This window comes from Leptonychotes weddellii, chromosome 6 (genome assembly GCF_054177405.1).
Source record: "Leptonychotes weddellii isolate Sample4059 chromosome 6, ASM5417740v2, whole genome shotgun sequence".
NCBI classification, from domain to species: Eukaryota; Metazoa; Chordata; class Mammalia; order Carnivora; family Phocidae; genus Leptonychotes; species Leptonychotes weddellii.
The window spans coordinates 134,169,865-134,175,750 of NC_138374.1; the positions used below are offsets into that span (position 1 = coordinate 134,169,865).

At 38.1% G+C, this 5,886-nt stretch overlaps 1 pseudogene; it reads right to left on the reverse strand.

The window, feature by feature from the left end:
• Positions 1-2,963: 2,963 nt before the first annotated feature.
• On the reverse strand, positions 2,964-3,675 carry LOC102737722 (ATP synthase F(1) complex subunit epsilon, mitochondrial pseudogene; annotated as a pseudogene).
• Between the last annotated feature and the right edge of the window lie 2,211 nt (positions 3,676-5,886).

Here is a 5,886-nt window from a genome sequence, read left to right on the forward strand (position 1 = left end):
CCCCCCATGCCCCTCAGCCCCCACAGCCCCAACCCACTGGAGGGCTATCTGCTCCACTGGTCTGCTCAGTCTCTGTATCAGACACCTGTCCCGTGGGCTTCCTCATCTCACCCAACAGGGCTGAGCCAGGGTGTTTTTTCCAGTGATTTCCCCGGGCTGATTTTAGACTTTGCAATCAGGTCTCCTAGGAGATGTTTCAGAATTTGGGGGAATTTTGTATTTTCATTTTGTTTTTGTGGGGTTTTTTTTTTATTGTTGTTGTTTTAATTTTTTTTTTTTTTAATTTTTCTTATTCCAATGGATGTGCTTATCATGGGCTCCAAGCAGCCAGGTAGTCTGGTCTGCCCCTCCGTGATCCCTCCCTCTGGTGGTGGCTCATGTTATAGGGACCTCTCTGGTCAGAGGCCATGATGAGCACAGTCTTAAGCTGGTAAGCAAGGATGCTCAGGGGCAGGCCAGCTCCAGGCAAATTCAGGCAGGTCACTTTGCCACCCTAGCCATAAAGTGTCAGGAGAGAGAGTAGCAAATCTTAGGGGGATGTTACACCCTCCTGTTTAGGAGATAACCTCATTGTGCAGCCCACCTGAGATTGGGGAGAGCTCTTTTCCATAGACATATGGTCCCCCTCAATCTCAGAGTGGGGTTCCATATAGCCAAAGGGAAGGAAATGCTGCTTTGTCACAGGTGATGGAAGTAAGGGCAGGAAATGCTGCTCACTCAGGATTCTCCTGTTGCCCATACCTTCAGGTGATTGACCAACATGAGCCTTAGGATTGGTTAAAGTTCTTGCCAAGTGTAATGGAAGTGGTATGGTGAGGGGAGAAAACACAGACTCTGGAGTTAGGTAATGCAGGATTTGAATCCAGTTCTTCCATTTTGGGCACTCTGAGCCATTAGACAAGTTATTTAGCAGCTCTGTACCTCAAGCTGTAAAATAGTGATAATTATACCTGCTTTTTCCTATTACAGAAATTAATGAAATAACGTATGTGGAAGCCCCAGGCATCCAGGGAGTTCAATTAGTAGGATTTCCTTCATCCTTATCTTCTTGAGTATTCATGGGGATAATGAGTACACTCCAGGGAAAGAGAAAGAGGTTTTGACCTGGAGTCAGGGTTCCCAAGTTTGGTCCAGTTCCTGCCTTCCATCACCACCAGCTCTGCTTCCTTCATAGGGCTGTTGTAAAGATCAAATAAGGTAGTGAATATGAAGGCTTTTGAAAATGGACTTATAAATATGAGGCTTTATCACTTGTATATCTTTGGCTGTGGGTCTGTCCAAATCTGCTCTTTACAGCTGATGGAAACAGCTTGGTGTACTAGATAACAGTAACTACAAACCTCGTGGTGGTCACCTTGCCCCTCAGGTGCTATCTTAGTTTCCTGTGGCTGCCATAACAAATACCACAAACTTGATGTGGCTTTACTGTAAGTCTTTGTAAATACTCTTTATCAGGTGGAGGAAGTCTTTCTCTATTTCTGGTTGGCCAAAAGCTCTTATTATCAATTTTGTTAATTTTTTTTCACACCTGTTAATATGATCTTGTGATTCTCCTTCTTTATCCTGTTGATAGGATAGATTGATTTTTTTTTATTCTTATGTTAATCCCCATACATTACATCATTAATTTTAGATGAAGTGTTCCATGATTCATTGTTTGTGCATAACACCCAGTGCTCCATGCAGAATGTGCCCTCCTCAATACCCACCACCAGGCTAACCCATCCTCCCACCCCCCTCCCCTCTAGAACCCTGTTTGTTTTTCAGAATCCATCATAGGATAGATTGATTTTTGAATGTTGAACCAGCCTTGCATGCCTGGGACAAATTCCACTTGGTTGAAAACATCCCACTTTTTATACATTGTTGGATTTGATTGGGTAATATTTTGTTGAGGATTTGTGTACTTACGTTCATGAGAGATACTGGCCTGTGGCCTTTTTTTTCTTGTGATGTTTTTGACTGATTTTGATATTAGAATGAGTTAGAATATTGAATAGAATGAGTTAGGAAGACAGTATAGAATGAGTGAGTTAGTATGCTTTCTGATTTGGAAGGTTATTTAATTGTTGATTCAATTTGTTAATAGAAATAAACCTATTTAGATTGTCTATTTCAACTGTGAGTTCTGGCAAATTATGTCTTTCAAGGATTGGTCCATTTCATCGATGTTATCAAATTCGTAGGCATGAAGTTGTTCATAATATTCCTTTATTGTCCTTTTTATGTCCATGGATTTGGTAGTGATGTCCCCTCTTACATTTCTGATATTAGTAATCTGTGTCCTCTTTTTTTTTTTTAATTTATTTAGCTTGGCTAGAGGTTTACCAGTTTTGTTGATCTTTGCAAAGAACCAGCTTTTGCTTTCATTGATTTTCTCTATTAATTTCCTGTTTTCAATTTCATTGCTTTCTACTCTAGTTTTTATTATTTCTTTTCTTCTGCTTACTCTGGACTTAATTTGCTCTTCTTTTTCTAGTTTCCTAAAGTGAATGCTTATTTTACTGATTTTAGGTCTTTTTTCTTTTCTATTATGTGCATTCATTGCTATCAATTTTCCTCTAAGCACCACTTTTTTTTTTTTGTGGCTGAATCCCACAAATTTTGATAAGTTGTGTTTTCATTTTCATTTTGTTCAAAATATTTAAAATTTTCTCTTGAGATTTCTTCTTTGACCCATGTATTATTTAGAAGTGTATTATTTAATCTCCACATATTTTGGGATTTTCCAGTTGTTTTTTTGTTACAGATTTCTAGTTTAATCTCTCTGTGATCTGAGAGCAGACAATGTATGATTTCTATTCTTCTAAATTTGTTAAGATGTGTTTTATGGCCCAGAAGGTGGACTATTTTGGTGAATGTTCCATGTGAGCTTGAGAAAAATGTATATTCTGCTGTTATTAGGTGAAGTAGTCTATAGGTGTCAGCTGATTGGTGGTGGTGTTGAATTCAATGGTGTACTTACTGATTTTCTGCCTATTGGATCTGTCCATTTCTGATAGAGGGGTGTTGAAGTCTCCAGTGATGATAGCAGATTCATCTATTTCTCATTGCAGTTCTATCAGTCTTTGCCTTATGTATTTGAAGCTCTGTTGTTAGGCACATATATGTTAAGGATTGTTATGTCTTCTTGGAGAATTGACCACTTTGTCATTATATAATACCCTTCTATTTCTGATAACAACATTCCTTTCTTTGAGGTCTATTCTGTCTGAAATTAATATAGCAACTTATGCTTTCTTTTGATTAGTGTTAGCATGTTTTCTCTTTCTCTACCCATTTACTTTTAATCTTTATATGTCTTTATACTTAAAGTGGGTTTTGTTTTTGTTTTGCTTTGTTTTTTTGAACCGTACTTCAATTTATTGGCATTGTCAGGCTGTGAACAAGACAGGTATTTTTTTTCCCATGAAGGGAGATCTTTTTCAATCTGCCCTAACATGTGCCCACACATCGTCACCTGGAAAATGCAGCGTTTCAAGCTTCAGTCAGAGTAGATTATTCCTTTTTCACTTTCACAATTTTTTTGCTGCTGCTGGAAGTCTTCTTGGCATTTGTTTCGAATTCTATCGTCAGTGCATCTCTCCCTGCTTTTGCACAGATCTGGGAGTATCAGATGTAGCTGAGTCCAATCTGTCACCAGTACACCACCATGATGTCTCAAGAGGGAGTGCCTCTGGCCAACTCGCAAGGACATGTCAATGCTGGCTTAGTGGGCAGCCCAGCTACAGGAAGATCAGGCCTGAGAAGCAGAACGGGCAGGACTCTGGACCTGCCAAACCTGCCACCTCTTGCCCTGATCCACCTCCCTAACGGTCCCTGTTGTCCACCAGGAGCCAATAGGGTCTCGTTTTTTTTTTATCCATTCTGACAATCTCTGTCTTTTAATTGGTTCATTTAGATCACTGGCATTCAAAATGTTTCTTGATATCATCAGAATATTATTTACCATATTTGTTACTGTTTTCTATTTGTTGTCTTTGTTCTTTGTTGTTATTATTGCCTTACACTCTTTTTCTGCCTTTTGTGGTTTAATTGAGCATTTTATTTTCTCTCTTTTCTTAGTATGTATGGTATACTATTTTTTTAAACTTTTTTTTTGTGGTTGCTCTAGATTTTGCAATATACATTTACAACTAATCCAAGCACATTTTCAAATAACACTATACTGCTTCATGTGTAGTGTGAGTACCTTATATAACAAAATAATCCTAATTCCTCTCTCCTATCCTTTGTATCATTGTCCTTCATTTCACTCATATATAAGCATTCAGAAGCATATGTATACATAAGAAATATACATAAGCACACATAAGTGAATACATTGTTGTTATTATTATTTTGAACAATGTGTTATCTATTAAATCAATTAAGAGTAAAAAAATAAGTTTTTATTTTACCTTCACTTATTCCTTGTCTGATGCTCTTCCTTTCCTTATGTAGATCTGAGTTTCTGACCTATATTATTTTCTTTCTCCCTAAAGAACTTTTGTGAATATTTCTTGCAAGGCAGAACTACTGGCAACACATTCCCTCAACTTGTGTTTGTCCAAGAAAGTCTTTGTTTCTCCTTCACTTTTGAAGGATAATTTATCAGGATTCAGAATTTTAGGTTGGTGTATCAGATTCTCTCAACTCTTTAAATATCTCACTTTATTCTCTTCTTGCTTCCAGTCACTTTTTTTTTTTAGGTTAAAGAAACGAGCAACATCAAAGATATATATTGCAACTTCATTTGCTGGTCAGTGACATTAGTGACCTTTTGCTGAATAAGATGGTAGTTATTAAATACTGGAATAGTACTTCCTCAAATTTGGCATGCTATTTACAACATCAAGGCTACAGTCATGATATACTTTTAAGTGTAATCTGAATCTTTACCTTTTCTTTATCACTTTCTTACATCTATAAAATCAACAAAATATTAAAACCAAAGCTCTGGTTCTGTCACTTGCCAATAGGCTCCCACCCTGGCTGATTTCAAGCTACCAACATGGTGTCATTGAAGGTAGTACAGCAGCCCATATGATATCTGGTATTTTATTTCCACCATAGAGATACAATAGTGGTAAATGTCCTCAAGAGCATAGATAATAGTAAAATGTTGTGAACTAATTAGGAAGTAATGAGTTTTGAGTTTTTATTCCCTTAGTTTTAATATCATTTATTTAATTGTAGATTCATACAATTTGAATTCTTAATAATGACAATATTTATCAATCACCCAGCTCGCAAGATTCCTGAAAATTTAACATTCGGCTCTCACTAGTTGGTACATGCTGGCTCCCACACACCACCAGGTAGTATTGTGGGGAGGATGCTTGGGTGTCACATGAGAGCGGGAGAAAAGCAGTGAAGATAAAGAGTAAGTTCACATATATCACCAGCTCTTGTTACCCTAATTTCCTCAGGAAGGCCCATTGGAGAGTGCCTCTGATCTGTTAAAATGTTGTTGTTTTTTTTAATTTTTAATTTATTCATTTGAGAGAGGGAGAGACAGAGAGCCCATGCAGGGGGAGAGGGAGAGGGAGAAGCAGACTCCCTGCTGAGCCAGGAGCCTGACATGGGACTTGATCCCATGACCTGGGATCATGACCTGAGCTGAAGGCAGATGCTCAACCATCTGAGCCACCTAGGCGTCCCTAAAATGGACTTTAAAAATAAGAGTCTAGCCTCTCAAAGTAAAAGATGGTAAAAGCATCTTTCCAGTGTTTTCATTTTTATGGCTTAGCTCATGGAAAAGTATGTCTTTCTTCTGCCAGTTTTAGACCCTTCTCCTCCACAAAAAGTGAGACACAAGCTCTGAAATAAAGGTACACAACCAGAGCTCATTAAATTCTACCACACTGCACCTAGCTGGGAAACTGGGTTTCTGCCAACTGATCT